General features: G+C 43.6%; 1 long non-coding RNA gene across 1 annotated transcript in view; it reads left to right on the forward strand.

The window, feature by feature from the left end:
- The window catches only part of LOC123987817, a 61,614-nt gene extending 46,117 nt beyond the window's left edge, over positions 1–15,497 (forward strand). Inside the window, exon 3 of the long non-coding RNA XR_006829439.1 lies at positions 15,428–15,497. This is a non-coding gene — a long non-coding RNA (uncharacterized LOC123987817). The remainder of the gene's footprint in view (positions 1–15,427) is intronic.
- The last annotated feature ends 741 nt before the right edge of the window (positions 15,498–16,238 follow it).

The following is a 16,238-nucleotide window of genomic DNA, read 5'->3' on the forward strand; positions in this document are numbered from 1 at the left end:
TGTATCGAGTGCGCTGTACGGCACGTCGCGTCGCTCAGAATTCAGATCGCGTCACTGGAGCATTCTACTGTCTGTGGAAGCAGCTGACATATCGGACACCTGAGTCACTCTCAATTTAAAGGATTTACGAGCTCTCCCCTGTCCAAGCATCGCGGTAACGTCTGGCTACGTCACTGAATCCTTGTCAAAATGCTATCGCGCGTTGATGATCTGAAATCTAATCGTAAACCGAATCTTTAATAATTTAGAAAATTAGAGAATTTAGAAATGTAGAACATCTGATATTATTTTTTATCGCAAAATTTTTAAGAATTCGGGGATTTAAGCATACAGCTAACAATTTCGTTCTTCAATCTCTTTTCCAATACGTAACTGTTACAAGTAGCATTTTTTTTTCTCCGCGAAAGTCTAAATCTTCTTTTATATCGTTGCTAGGGTCATTATTCAGTTCACGAAGCGTATTGCCTGCTTGAATTACAATTTCTCTTTCCCGGCTTGACAATAGGTATCCGTGATACGATAAAAGAACTCGCACGATTGCTTGGTACGTGTGAAGGTTCACGGATCTGTGGTCGCAAAGTGCGTTAAGTTCGTAGGCGGAAGTGAATCGGAACCGAGTTCTCGGTTCATTGCCAATACGATTGAGATCTGGAAACGGTATTTCGCATAAATTCAAATCTTGCCTGAAACCTGCGCCACTACGAGGGTGCCTTTGCCTTGGCAAGTAAACGATTTTCTCGCCGACAAGTCGACGAACTATCAAATGCACAGCTGCATGATTAAATTGCTCCCTAACAAATTCCTCGATATTCATCCGCAACTTAATTATATTTTCTCGGTCTCGACTCTATACACTCAAGATTAAATCGTATCCACTTATCGGCAACGCGTCTGACGTAATTAATTAATCGAATAATAGGGCTTGGATCGCGGTATGCTGTAGGAGGGTCCCATAGAAATTTCAGGAACCGTTTCGAGTCTGAAGCGCGACTCGGTTAACATTCATGCACGTCCGGCTGCAGATTGATTGCTGATCCCTAAATTGGCCTTAAAGTTGCTTTACACGTACCTCTGGCATGCCGGAGAAGTTATGTTCCCTTGGCTATGTTTACGTAAGTTGACGTGACGGATATATAGTTACCGTTCTGGCGTTAACTAACTAACCGACGCGACGTATCATCAGTCGACCGGCATTCTCCAAAGGTATCTGTGCCTCCCAATTAGTCGAGTTGGAATTGCAGATTCGCCGGAACTCTAGCCGAATGGGCCTCACAGCTCGCTCGGTTTCACGCTATTTATGCGTCTCTCGCGATTGACGTCCGCGAAAGACACACGATTCCATGGAAATGAATTCGCACGCTCCATTCACCAGTCCGTTCGCGTATAAGTTACAATTGGCTGGGATAGTTAAATCCTAGAAACGGTCGTTTTCACGACGAGTTTTCATCTCGTGGGAATGACTGTTTGATGGCTCTCGAAACAGCTAACCGCATACCTACACGGGACAAACAGCACCGTACGACGAAAACACGCTAGCTGCTGGACAGATACGCGTCGAAGAGGGAACGGGTACGGTGAGCGGAAGTTGCAGACGAAAGAGGAACGGAACTTGCTCCGTACTCGAGTTGGACGAACTTCAAGACAGCTCTTGCAGTTTGAATGCCGCGTGCCACGAACTTTGCCGTGATCTGTATTGTAAACAATGACAGGGAAAATATTGGAAAGAGGAACTCGAAGATGGATCAGCTCGATGCAGAATCGAGTTTTATCCTCGTGGAATGGTAGAGAACATCGAAACGTATTCGCGAAACGAAGGTGTTTCTACGGAATCCTCGTTCAATCTTACAATTAGACAAACGTAAAGCCATTGTTGCGGAATTTCTTTACGGCCAATTCGATGACCAAAATTACCGTCGTTTGGCAAGCTGCAACGTTCTCGTTGCAAGAAGTAACGAGTAACTTCTGGCGGAAGTTTCAAGGTTACCATTGATGAAGGGTTAAAAAGCTCGAGCAAAACCGTGGATACCGTTGGAAAAAGTCTTTGGAAAGAAGACACAGGTCGAATCGAAGATCTGAAGAAACAACACGTGGGATGGTCAAGAGTTTCTCGAGACGAGGGTAGTGGTGCAGCGAAAAAAGAGGAAGAAGAAGAGCGTTTGAAAGCACCGCAGGATCTTCGTAGCGATTTGTTCGTGGAGGTTTGATTTATAAGTCTGCGAGAGTTGTCAAGGGGAGTGAGTTCGGACCTGCTCACCCTCCGCTTCGTTTTCTACGGAATAGAAGAACCGACGACGGGGACCAACGGTGGTAGAGAAAGAGGAGAAACGAAAAGGAAGCAGCACAGCGAGGAGTTAGGGAACGATCGCCGGTCCGTGGCTTCACTTACGGATGATGCATTGCCTCGTAGTCGACTTCAGGCACAGAAGGATGGTACCGCGGTAATGGATTCCGAATGGTTGAAAATAGTTCGCCCTTGTCACCCATAGCGCCGCTTCGTTTCGCATGGAATTTGCAACACGCGATCCCGCGAACCGAGTCAAGACATTGGCGCAGGTTAAGTCTCCACGTGATCCAGCTTGATCTCTGGGAAATTTCAAGCGACTCCTCGACCGGTAGAATTACTTATGCGATTAGAGTTAGGCTGAGGGTTTCTCTTGATAGATTCGCGCCAAGTCGACTGGAAGAATTCTCTGTCGAAATTCTTCCCCGTTGAAATTTAACACGTAAGAACGCTTATACGTCTTCTTCAGCAAAGAAATATCTCGTACATTTAAGATCGAATTCCGATTCGCACGGATTTTCTTCGTTTTATGTTCCTTAATTGTTCACGGGATTTTATCGTGAGTGGAGAACGATCCTTTTCGAAATTGCTTCTTTCGTGGAGTAGCAATCGGGACGAGTCGGAAGAGGTTGAGTTTCCAAACTTATGCTTACACAGAGCTATTTGCCTTGGAATTCCACGAAACTTCGGCGTACCAGAGCCAATGCAGACATCCCCCAGGCGTGGCAACAGATAGCAACGACCATGGAAATGTCATATCCTAGACCGATGACCTCAAAATCGTGGGACCAGCATCTCACGATACAACGACCGTACAACTAGATCTAAATGTACAAACACGTCAATGTAGTTTCGGTACTGTTCATTTCGTAACTTGTCAGAGTACGAGAACGTTTAGCACTATTGTTCTGGATTCTCCGAATCAGAATTTAGGGTGAGATGGTTTCCTCTATGTGTTATAACGATCGAATTTTAACGATTTCCCGATGCGTGGACCGAAACGAAACAGAATAGTTTTACGTAATACACGGTTACGCGTTGCTTTTCCCGCAGAATCGTTCGTAGCCGCGTGAATGGTCGCGCGAGATTCACGGGCATGAACAGCGCCCATTTTTTTTTCCTCTGCTCTTTCGAAGTGGTAGGACCTATCAAAAAGCTCCGGTCTGATTTTTATCGAACCGGGCATCGCGGGACTCGGCGAAACATAGAAATGTCGATAACGTTAACGAACGGAATTGGCGATTTTTATTTCCAAGTTGGCGCTCGTCCAGTTGCGCGCCATTTTGCACGATTCCCAGCAGCTCGTTCGACAGCATTGTTAGGAGAAACGCAGATTGGATATTGGATTTCACGTACGAGCCACTCGACGCGCCTTCGAGCGTGTGCAGGCATTTTCTCGGTACTCGCCGGCAATCGCGATCAACGCAGGTCTCAAAAATCCACAGGCAATTAATCGACGTTCCATCGTGCTGCTGGCCGTTTTAACGCGACATCGTTCGCATCGATTTAGCCCACTTTATCGTTCGTTAATCCCACGCGTCGAAACGTTTACGGTGTCGCATCTTAATTAGCAAACTTTTCACCGTCCAAGACGGATCGACGAACGGAAGGGAACGGAACGGACGGTAACCGGCCGCGTATAACAGGGAAACGTTTAGCTTTTAAAGGGGACCGATTTTAATTGGTTCGTCAAACTCTTGGCCGTCGACGAGTCTCGTTAAGCGTCGTAATTAGCGAGTTCGAAAGGTGTCAATAACGCGGACGACAGGGAAGATTCTTGGTTGATGGAAAATCGTGGAGGGTTGGTCTCGCTGCGAATTCGAGTAGAATTCCGCTGAATCAGACCGGACATTCACCAACGACTACTGCACTTCCGATGGGTTCGTAGTCGAGTTTGCATACCGCTGAATATAATATTTGCAAATAACTCGCCGCTATCGATCTTGCGCGATTCGCGGACGCATCGAGAACGCGTCGCAACCTACCCCTTTGATCAATCGGCGGCCCGATCGACTGCAGCACGCGTGTCACTGACGCGGATGCCTTTGCCGTATTAATGAACGCAAACGCGCGTGACAAGTAATGCAATTAATTAGAGGCCGCGCAATCCTCAGTTTCAATATGCCAGCAGCGCGATATTCGCGATGTTATTGCGTTTGTAGCCGGTCGACCGAGCCCGTCGATTTCCCCTAGCAAAGACATCGTCGGGCTTCCGTTTCGCTGGCGTCGCGTCGCGTCTCGTCGTTACGAGGAACGTCGGATCGATGCTTATTCGCCTACGTAAGGAAACAAATGCGCACCTGTGACCCACCACGTTCAGACGGTTCTCCGGTGCACAACCTTAGTTACATTACCGTTCAATGCAGATTAAGGATTTCTCGAATGTGTACTCGTCGAAGGGCTTCTGTCAGATTTCTTAGCTTCGTTTGTTTATTTCTCCGTGACAAATACTGGTTTGAAAATTTCGGAAAATTCTATCTTCCATTTTAAAAGATTTCAATTTCACGTTGGAAATCTTTTTCAGTCTTATTTGTCTTTGTTGTTTAATAACAGAATTGTTTTTAGCTTTACAAATCGGGCGAACGACGCATGTAAAGTGTAATCTGTTAAATCGGATATTTATAAAGTAAAATTGAATACAGTTTTTCGACAAGGGATTCAGCTGGTATTCAATACACAGCCCCGTTATATTTTTCGAAAGAATTTATCGCTGTGATAGGTAACAATGTTTCGTGTGTTTTGTTTTTCTATAGTATTCAGTCCACAAACCTAAACGGATCCCTGTCCAGGTGAATTGTTTAGGTTCGCTGTATGGTTTTTGTACGTGGCGTGTTCCGGATCGTTTATCCACGGTATAACGTGTCAGAGTGGAACACGTTGAAACCATCTCTGCTATCGGTATCGCTACACGACGACTGTCATATTTATTTGATAGTGACCACTACATCTACCTTAGCCTTTGAAGAATTTAATCCTACTATGATACGATTAAAACACTCCGATAGTGAAATTTTTAGGCGTTGAAATAATCAATGAAGTAAAATAAATGTTATTTTTTCCAATTTGTATGAAAGATTTAAAGTATTCGCGTATATCAAGGGATCGTGCTCGCGTTTTTCTATTTGTTTGCAACGTTTTCCATACTTTTTTCAAATTTTATATGTACCCCTTGTAGAATTTAAATAATTTTTAAGAGGAATATATTGAAGAAATTATTTAGAAATTTTCGTAATCTGCAGAATGAAATGATCTGATATTCCACTTTCCTCTTTGTATCTTTAAAGCACACAGAGAAATATTAACGTTGCCTAAACGTCAGTTTATAGCACTTTAGACACAAGTATCCACTCCATGTTATAACGGATCCGGTTAATTTTACCGGGTCCTACTGGCGAGCTGTGGAGAATAGCACATAAAGAGATAACTAGACCGACCCCTTATTGGTAAACCATAATTGGTTATACCACATACGAGCACTTCAGTTTCGAGATCGACAATGCAGCTCGTTGAATGCAGCGTGCAGCCGAATGCAATGCTGCAAATTAACAGGACGCTTAAAACAAGTGCATGAAATTATCGATGACGCTACGAAACTTGGAAAAAAAAACAAACAAACGTTTCAATATCATTTTAATCTGAATCAATATGTATAGTTATTTGATTGTACTTCATTTGTAATGCCGATCGTCCATGATCTCTACAGATTTAACGTGTGAAATTCATGACTACTGAGGTATTTAATGTACTAATAATAGATAACAATTTATATTACACGTAAAACGAAATGTAAACGTAGTTTCCGTTCATGGAACGACACAAATTGAACAAAATAAGGATCTTTATCACGGAAAGATGAAAAAAAGAAAGCGTTGTCGTTCATTACTGTTCATTCGCAGGGAACGTAGCCGATATATCGATTAGCCGGAATGAAAGTGCCGAACTCTCGAGAGCATAGTTGGATTAATAAAGCATCGATTTTGACCGTGAATAGAATGGCCGAGTTGTACGCGATCATTTATTGCATTTCGAACCGGCAAGATGACACCTAATCTATAACGTTTCGACAGACAAAATGAAATTCCAGCTTCGAAGCTATTCCCCAAATTGAATCGGTGGTTTACGACTGTCGTAGTATTTCTCTTTTGCGCGAAACACTTTGAATCATTTCTTTGAAACTTACAAATTATAGAGCAAATTTGAAGGCAAATACTCAACGTGTATTTTGATGATGATACATGGCAGATGAAAAAGTTGTTTCTTTTTTTTACAAAGAAGTTTCTTTGGAACTAGCATTGTCCCGATTGAGAATTCTGACGATTGAAAACGTGTCATTGAAACGAGACGAATGGGGGTATTGTAACTGGCAACGAAATATGTATGCCTGCACCGTTCCATTTGCATAAGGTAATAGGAAGGGAAAACTTTGAATGGTAGCGAGGAAATCCGTCAGAAATTGGTTCCTTCGACTTGCGACGCTCGTGGAAACTGCATCTAATATTTCAGTACAATGCATCAGGCCTCTTCTGCAATGAAATAATTAATCTCAATTAACCTGCGTAACTTCTAGTGTTGCTTTTTATCGATCGCTTAGCTCATATTTGGTTTCAATTATTATAATAATGAACATATTGGATCCTATCGTAATCAAAAACGACTGAATTTATGAAGTTATTAATTTGCAAGCAGCTGAAGGGTTCTGTTGTTAGGTTTATTCACTGGCAAGAATATCGATATCGTTTATAGAGAAACCGCGAACAACTCGCTCATTTTTACGAGAATTATGTCTGTAACCTGTCATCCAACATAAGGAAAAATAATGAAATAGTGCGGAAATAATGTATTTTATAGAACATTGTTTTATTCTTTCAATTTCCAAAAAGAAATTTAGAATTTTGTAAAATTTTGTAGCAGTTCTCACATTCGGTGTCGTTCGGTTTGTTTGCAACGCGACATATTCTTCTGTAATAACGTAATGACCTTTTTCATCGATTTATTGGCCATTGATTATCTTCCGTTTGGCTGATTCGGCTGGCCAACCTTTTATTTGCGTTTTCCGGTGAACAGTCAACGAACGAAAAATCGTCGAACGATTTTTGCCGGACGGGATGGAAATATTGTTTTATCACGTCACGACAGCTTTCGTACGCTATCTTGCGACACGTCGCGTTTGAAAACGGAAGCTCGCTGTGTTAACGACACTGTTTCCTGTGGAACATTAATATTCATCGAATGCAATTTATCGCAAGATTAATTATCGCGGCATTGCTGGTAGTCATTATTCATGTCTGCTCGTTACCGCGTCTTAAGAACATAATTCGCGCGTAATCTCTCAGCAATCCGAGGCTTATAAAACGAACTCGTGGCTGCTTCACGAATGGCCAGAAACGTTTCTGCAGCGCCGGCAACGGAGATTATTTTCCTTGTGAATATCTTAATTTCGAACGTACGAGCCTCGTGTACATTGAGAGCGTCCAAATCCACCTGTAAATCAAGCAATTATTCGTATACCTGCTACGAAAAGCGCAATCCGGCGTACAACACGGCAAACTCGGAGATAATTTCACGAAGCGATACTCGTATCCCGTGCACAGAATTCCTGAACTACCTACTTCGAGAAAATGTTTCGAACTTTTCGAGACTCCTTCACCTATTTCCGTGCCGCGTGTTCATACGGAACAATTTTCTTTAGGCAATTAACCCCTTGTACGACGCTTTATTAAAACGAAGCATCAGATCTTTCAACATGAAATGTAGCATTTATCAATTCCTTGTCACACGCTCTTTATATTGTCCACAAGTGAAATTATTCCAGAAAAAGTAATTAAATGTTTCAGGAATTTAGTTCAGCTAGTAATTTGTTACATGCAAAACAATCAGGAACTATTTATACTTTATTTACGAAGTTAAATAACAGATTTTATTTTTAACCAAATTTACCTATTTGTAGTACTTATTATAGTTCAAATCGTTTAGTTCAACAAGTGTGAATTATTCATTTATAGTACAAAAGCAATCAGAAACTTCTGAAAATAATTAAGGGTTACCTTAAATATTGTAGCAAACCCTACTTTTTCAAAGTCCCAGCTTTGACCCAGATACACTCCGTGGAAACTCTGAAAACTTTCGAAATTCGCGTTCACCACACACGCTCAAACTCGCCGATCCGACAACCGAATCGTGATCACTCGCGCGGTGTACTTGCAGGCAATGTTTCGAAAATTAATTTACACCCACTGTTTAATAATGTACATACACGGATATGCCATAACGTTGCACGATTTACGTCTGGTGGCAAGTAGCACGCTTTGTACTTCCGGTCCAAGCGTAAGTTTCGCTGTCGTGCCTAACCGAGATAATTAATAGCCGCAATATCGTTAACGTTATCATCGTGGCCATCGTTCGTCGAGGATATACCCGCGTCTTCGAGCTATTTCTTTGTCTATGAGGGTTTCGCAAAATTCTCCTCACTCGTAATGCAACCATGAACGGTGAAACGGTGCAGCGCTCTTGAAGGACGGTTGAATAGCATGTTCTGCCGCGGGCGATTATCTACAGACTGTACAGAGAACATAAATCACGGGAGGCAAGGAGCCAGGAGAAAACGCGACAGAGCCGGTAGAACGTCATTTGCATGATAATTTGCACGGTTGCATCAAAATTTTCGCGACGATCCGGAGATGAACTAACACGGACGGTATGCTGCCATTTCATTCGACTCGATCAACTAATTACTCGGCCAATTGCCTGAGATGAATCATCCAACAACTGCCTCATGCTTCTAAATCAAGCAACGTTTATTTGTTAGACGAGTTTCCTCTGCTTTATAATTAGAAATGTTTAGATGATTTGAATTTAATTTTCCATTCATCCTGTAAATATTATTTCCTAGTGTACATGAAACCCTCTCGTTATACCTTTAGTCGAAATACTATTGTTTCGCGGTCCGACTTAATTATGCACCTGTTTTTCATCGAATTATGCAATAAACCCGCAACGAGAAACGAAGAATATATCTGATTTCTTATGAAACGTATTTCTCGCAACGTTTGCTCTTCTTTTATAACGATCGCGAAGAAACCATTGTGTTGCACGCGATGCAACATTGAAGCAACGTTTAAAGGGAAACGCGTCGAACGATCGGTTGGCGTAATTGCGTGCAACAAAGGAGACACGTGGGAAACGCAATCGCGGCCTGGTTTTTCGTCGTTTCCCGTGGCTCGAACTGTTCCATCGGTTTCCGGGTTTCAAATAAAATCAGCGGGGCGTGCTTTGCCGGGATCGATTGCACGGACGACGAGCGTACGGGCCGTGACTGACGGTGCCGAGCGACGATTCAGAAAACAATTTGGCTCTGTTTGAGCCTAGGACCGAAAGGTGAAACGAATACGCGCCTAAGAAAAGGGAACTGGGTTAGAGAGAGCTCTCGTTTGCTGAAAGCTGGGTCACGTCCAAAGTCATCGAGATAATGCGACCCGGAGTGCACTCCAGGCGAGCGATAATCGTTGTCGATGGTTCGAGACAAACGACCAACCCCTCGTTGAATCTCTTTGGATGCATGCATCTGTTCTATGTCCCGTGTCTTCTACAGAAATGGTGTTAATGGCACTTGTTCCCACATTAGGTCAAAAACGTCGATCTAAGTCACCTTTAACTGATTACACTAACGCAAGGGGTGAAAATTTTAAGGACAGAGATTTGCCAAGCTATGTAATAAAAAGCTATTCATTTCATTAAAAAAAAAAAACTTACTTCCTCGACGAGTACATTTCAAAAACTACTTACCTACTATTAAAGGGGTTAAGGAAGAAGTAAGAAAGACAAAGAAGTGGTTGCGTTTAAAAATGAACTGGCGTAGTAGTCGCGGTAGCACTGAATAATTTCAAAATAGAGGCGAAAGAGCTGGTAGGTAATTGCCGGCGAGGTACCGTTGATTTTCTCACTGAATGTTCACCGGCAACATTTGCTCCTTCTCGCTACTGGTGTTGCCTGCTGCATTTAAGCAGCAGAGTCTGCTCTTGGCCGCAGTTTCCGTGCACCTTCTGCTTCCCTCTTTCGTTCGGCGAATATGTTCTTTGTTTCTGAACGGCTCTCCGTTCGCCTATTCAGATGCATCCGCCGCTCCTTTTCGGCACGAGGAAACTAAAGCCGTGGCAAGAATCGTCGGAAGGGAACAGTGGCGAGAGAGGATGGTCGTTAGAGAGCCGTCGAATCTCGCAATAATGACAGCGCGAGGAATTTTTCGCGCTTTTCAGCCTCGTTCCGTCGAAGGGAACCGCGACGGAAATCGTGGCGACTTATCGATGCGGCGAAAATAGCGCCGCCAGACAAAAGACCAAGCGAAAGAACCGCTCGTTTACTTTCATTTCGTTCGCTGAACGTTCAAGTATTTAATACAAAACCTATTTCCGCGATGAAATATTGTTTGGAATAATGGATGCCGCGAGCGTAGTCCAGACTTTGTCTACTTTCAGTCTCGAGAAGAATGATACTTTGAATAGATTGAAGAGATCGTGGATATAAAGTTTCAGTTTTCAGACATCAACTTCACATTCCGGAAACTTGAGTAAATTAAAATAAGAGAAAAATGGAAATGTTAATAATGAAGCGTTTAGTAGAGTAGTTTAGGCAGTCGGTTTCAGTAACTAATCGTAAGTAGTATTGTCGCGCTATGGTCAGACACTCGGTGCACGGTAGCTCGTGGATGAACCACCTGGTTCAACCAACCATTTCTCGATACAAACTCCATCGTTCACCCCTTTCTACGTCTCTTCAGTACCGACACAGACCGCAATTCGCTACATTCGCATCTTTTTTCTCTCGGAGAATTCGTGGAGGCTTACCCACGACGGGTTTCTTGCACGGTTACCAAGCAAGAACATGAACAACCGCTTTCCTTGCATTACTAGGCCACGTAACCGGCTCGGTTCGCGTTTTTTCTTTAACCCACTGTTTCTTTGGGCTAAGAAAAGGACGATGGAGCAGCTCGAAGACAAATAGCACGGAGAAAAAGGGTCGCTCGTGAAAGGTGGTAGGAACGAAAAGGGGAGAAAAAAGAAACTTCACCCTAACACACGGCGCCTCGTCGAAACCCGCATTGTACAGCCGAGACTGTCGGATATTACGAGCACGAGATGTTTCGTGGCTTGCTTTCTTTTCCCTTTCTTCTCGATCTCTGCTTTCTTTACCCTTTCCCGCAGTGCCTGTGTACCTGAAGACGGATACTAATGGCCAAGAAGAGGCAGGAATGCGAGACTCCCGAAGGATGCCGCGAAAGGATTGCTCGCTCTTTTCGACGATGCAATCTTTGAACGAAATGGGCGAGGTAGGTGGACGGGTAAAATGGTCAGATTGAACGGGACTCGCGTCGCTCACTGCGCCAGATCTTCTTCTGACAAATTTCTCTCGCGATTAGATAGGGAAATAAATGAACACTCTCGACGTCGGCTCGATAATGAGAAAGGATGAGAAATGTTTGCCCGGGAACAGAGGACGGAAATCTTATCGAGTTCAATTATATCGCGACGTTGTGTAACGAGGGTGTATCTACGCTGCGACACGTACAGACGAAACGGAAACGACTGTACATCAGGGTGGATGGATGTGTTTGGGGCGCTCGTAAAAAGTAAGACGTCAAGACGTCGTCGTGTCACGGGAAGCACAGTTTTTGCGTTTCGTTATTTTTATGATCGATTCGTCGTAAAAGCTTGCCGAGCGTCGTCGGTATCGGACTGCTCGTATGCCAGTGTATTTCCATTTGTAGAATACACGGTGTTTTAGGAAGAAAAATAAGTATTTCAGTTAATGATAGCGTTAAACATTGTAAAAGAAACGTACATGTAAACTGTTTTTTCTTTTCGTATACAGTTTCACTCGGGAAGTATTTCCGTAAAATTTTCAACGTTAATTACACGCGTGTTCATTATCGCGAGGTGATGCGGACGTCTCGGTCTCGATGTGAATTTTTTCAGCGGCAGGGGCGGAAAAACGTGAATAACGCGTGACGCGTAAAAAACGTTTTCACGAATAAAAACGTAAGGGCGAATAAGTTCCGGCCGTTCTTTCAGGCGGGATTTCTGAAAAGATGCAAAAAGACAACCGACGGACGTTCTCTCTCGTTCTCTTAAATTCTGCTACAAAGAGAGCCCCGGCCCTTTTCACTGAGCGCTGCCTTTTCATCCATTCAAGCCGATCGCAGCTTGAAAACTTTTGACACTATTTAAATACCCGGCGCTAAGAAGCTTACGTCTTGTAATTTTCGAAAAGCATTTCGTAGCTGCCGACGCTTCGCCTTTTGCCTCGTCGTGTCCACCAACTCGAAGAAACCGGGTCGCATTTTTAATCGATCGTTAAATTGTTTTCGCTTCGGGAAACGAGGAAATTTTGCGAGTCGAATCGCTGGACGAGATGTACACTTTCGATAAACGGAAGTTAACTGAAGGAGAAACGAGCGAAATAAGGTTGGAAAAATCTCCAACGGGAGAAACGGTCGGACAATTTCTTTGATTTACGGCCACCTGCTGGATGGAATGAAAATCTGTCGAAACGACAGACGACCGGGTCCATTCGGACGCGTTGCCTCACCTACCAGCCAGGGGAAAGATATTGGATTGCCTCGGTGTTTTCTTTAAGAGAGCCACGAAACTCAAAATAAATCAATCGGTTGCGGATATTGCGGCGTCTCGATTTTTCACTCTGACGGCTGCGTTCTATCTCGCTCGTCCACGGCTTCACGGATCAAATGTTACAAGATAAACTTCGCTCACGGCCCGCGGCTTCGTGTCACGATTTATGGTAATACCGCGACCGTTTGCTAACGGTTCGACGCGAAAGAGGAGATTTCAAAAAGAGATACGGGTTACCGGTGGAAAGGGTCGCGAACGAACGGGAAGAAAACTGTAAAGTCGGAATCGTTCGCTTGTCGTCTGAAAATGAAACAGGAAAAAGAGAAAGGAAAACGGAGCGAGGACGGGACTTTTCATTTTCTTAAGTACTCGACGCACCGCTCTCGAAAGTAAAACATCTCGGAAACGGAACGTCTTACCGCCAAAGTACAAGATCCGTGTCGTCGCTCGGCAACGTCCTTCCTCGACAATTTACTTAAAATCCGACTGTAATGAAGTCCCGCCCCGAAAATTTCGATTTTAATGGGAATATTTTTTGTCGTCGGTACGCGACCATCTACGAGGGGATGTATTTCATCGGTCTTGATCTCTTCTGAGCCCTTGCCTCAGTCACCCTAACGTCGAATCCCATAGGAGGGAAAAAAATAGAGAGACTTCCTTGAAAGGAGTTCCCGAATCTCGTAGCTTGCGGATTCCCTTTCTCTTTCAAGGGACCATCTGGCCAATCTTCCTGAAACGATTTTCCTTTGAATCATTGGAAATGGGGGAATGGAATGGATCATCGTTCAAAGTCGATTTTACGAAGTTCAGCCCACCGTTGGTGTCCCCTCTTTGGCGAGCTAATTCGAGCCACGATTCAAATTCACGACCCTCGAGGAGACAGGAAAACTGACGCACGATCGTGAACACCGATTCAAAATCTATAGCGAGCACGTAGCGTTGTTCGTCGCTCTTACAAATTCCATCGATGCCACACCGAGAGACGATAGGCACGAGACTGTCCCGGTACACTGTTCGGAATTTATAAAATGATATGCAAATCCGGGCAATATCCTCCCATTCCTGGCCTCCCTTCAATTCAACCTGTCCTCCCCTTTCCTTTTCTTCTGTCCCTTTTGCCCGTCTTTCTGGCCGCTCTACAGGATCCCTTACTTCCCTCCTCGTCCCGCAACGCCACCGCTTGTTCCCTGCATAATGCATGCACCTCTCTTTTCGATGCTTTCGCTCGGAGCTGCTTCGAGGGCGTCGAGCCGTACGGCTTCGAAAGCTGCACTCTCCGCGGCGACGGACGAGCGTTTAGGCAGGCTGCCTGCTCGTACGGATCGAACCTTTCCCGCGAATGACGAGGTATCAATGTTTCAACGGAAATCACGAAGACTGACGTATCCATTTCGTGCTTTCAATTATTTATCCGACACGCCTTCACTGGATACCTTGAATTCCTTTCCGTCTGTATCGCGAACGACGTGGACGTCGCGACGGAAGAAAGAAATAGAAATAACTCGGGTAAAGCGGATGGAAAAGGGTAGCAGAGGGAGTTTCTGTACGGTCGGTCGAACGAATGGTCGATAATAACGATAACTCGAGATCGCGACGATTATTTCGCCGGACAAATCGAGGGAAAATCCTGATGCTGATCCGGCAGTTTCACCTCGATATCGCAGTTCCACTCGTTCGTTATCATCTTCGCGAATAACGGTCCCCGGATCGGCAGCGAAACGTTCCGGTCGATAGCGTTTCAGCGAACGCTGCTCGTCGTAAAATTTGCACATCCAGCGAGCTTTCCGCCGCCGCTGCTGGTGCCGAAAGACGCGCATAATTGCGAACAACGGGACGACCTAACGTCCACCGGCTAAATCCTTTAATGCAGCCGTAACGCGGAGCTAATTTAACGACACCGTTTACGTTTTGTTCGCCGACGCGACGCGTGTTCCGCCTCGTGCGTCCCGGAAACGTGAGTCGCATCACGATCTTGGTTTTGTACCGAGAAAAGAGAAAAAGATCTCTGGTCTTCTGTAGACGCATCTATTTTATACTGCTTTCTCTTGGTACAATATTGAATCATTGTCTTTTATCAACAGAAGTTTCAATAATATAGGGTGATTTTCAGTTTAACTTGAACAATGAAGCTACAATTACAGTGATCATTACAATTATATATTATTATGACTGTTTTTCCTGTAGCATTTAGCGCAGCGTGTTAATGTTCCTAACACAAATTATTGATGTTCAATTACATCAAACAGTGGATTATAATGAAATCCATGTATTATACATTTGCCAATTTTAATCAAAACGAGTTACTAATAATCTAATACAATATTTAGAAATTTAAAATTGATAAATGCAAATATATTAATGAAAATATAATTTTGTTACAATTCGAAGTTATAGAAATTATTTTGTTTCTTTATTGACATTTTTTAGAGTAAACGAGCTATTTCGTTTGCATATTCTAGTAAATTTTGAAAATGTTAGCTTTTGTGTAATCAAAGTGTAATCAAAGGGTAACTTTGTGTTAGAGTTGACTCGAGTTGCAGTCAGTTTGTCAAAGAACTCCTGAAGCAGAATTACACTCGGCAGTGAAGAAACGGTAAGTCAATAAAATTCTTCTTGAAGACTACGTCGAATTTGCAATTTATTCCGTGCAACGAGTGAGTCAGAATATTGTTACGTTATTATTTGAAGCTTCGACGTCGTTTGGTTGATCGAACGACCGTAACCAGGCGATGTCTTTTTACGCTGTCGCTGTCTTTCGGAAAACGTGTCCAGAAATGCAGCAGCCGTGGCGGCAAGAGTCACGCGCGCGGGTTACGCTCGAAACGGGATGCACATCCTGCCGGAGATGGTGCACCGCGTGTCTGGATGGCCCTTGAAATATTACAGAGGCTTTTTCTTCCGGAACACGTGCTACACGGTTACGTTTTAGCGACAGAGAAAAAGCAAAAGGCGTCCGGGCCAGATGTTATAAATACTTTGACGGGTCCGAAAGAAATTTAATGGTGCGAGAAAATTATTGATGAAAATCAGGATAGTGCTTTTTATCGCGTTATAAAGTTGTCACGATGTAGAAAACGTTTTCTTTCGCTTACAAAATAGTCTTTGGAGATCTTTAAAAGATTCAGCATAGTTCTGTAGGCAGGGACTTATGTACGAGTAACATGGAACTTAGCTTTATAAATTATTCCTTTCGAAAGTACTATATTTGAGGTACTACTGTAAAAATAACAATGCTTCAATGATAAATCAAGTCATTAGCCAAATAATTTTAAATGGTGTATTCCGTTCAAACTTCAGATATTTTGATGACACTTTCCTCGCATAATTTTCCAAAT

Source organism: Osmia bicornis, chromosome 1 (genome assembly GCF_907164935.1).
Source record: "Osmia bicornis bicornis chromosome 1, iOsmBic2.1, whole genome shotgun sequence".
NCBI classification, from domain to species: Eukaryota; Metazoa; Arthropoda; class Insecta; order Hymenoptera; family Megachilidae; genus Osmia; species Osmia bicornis.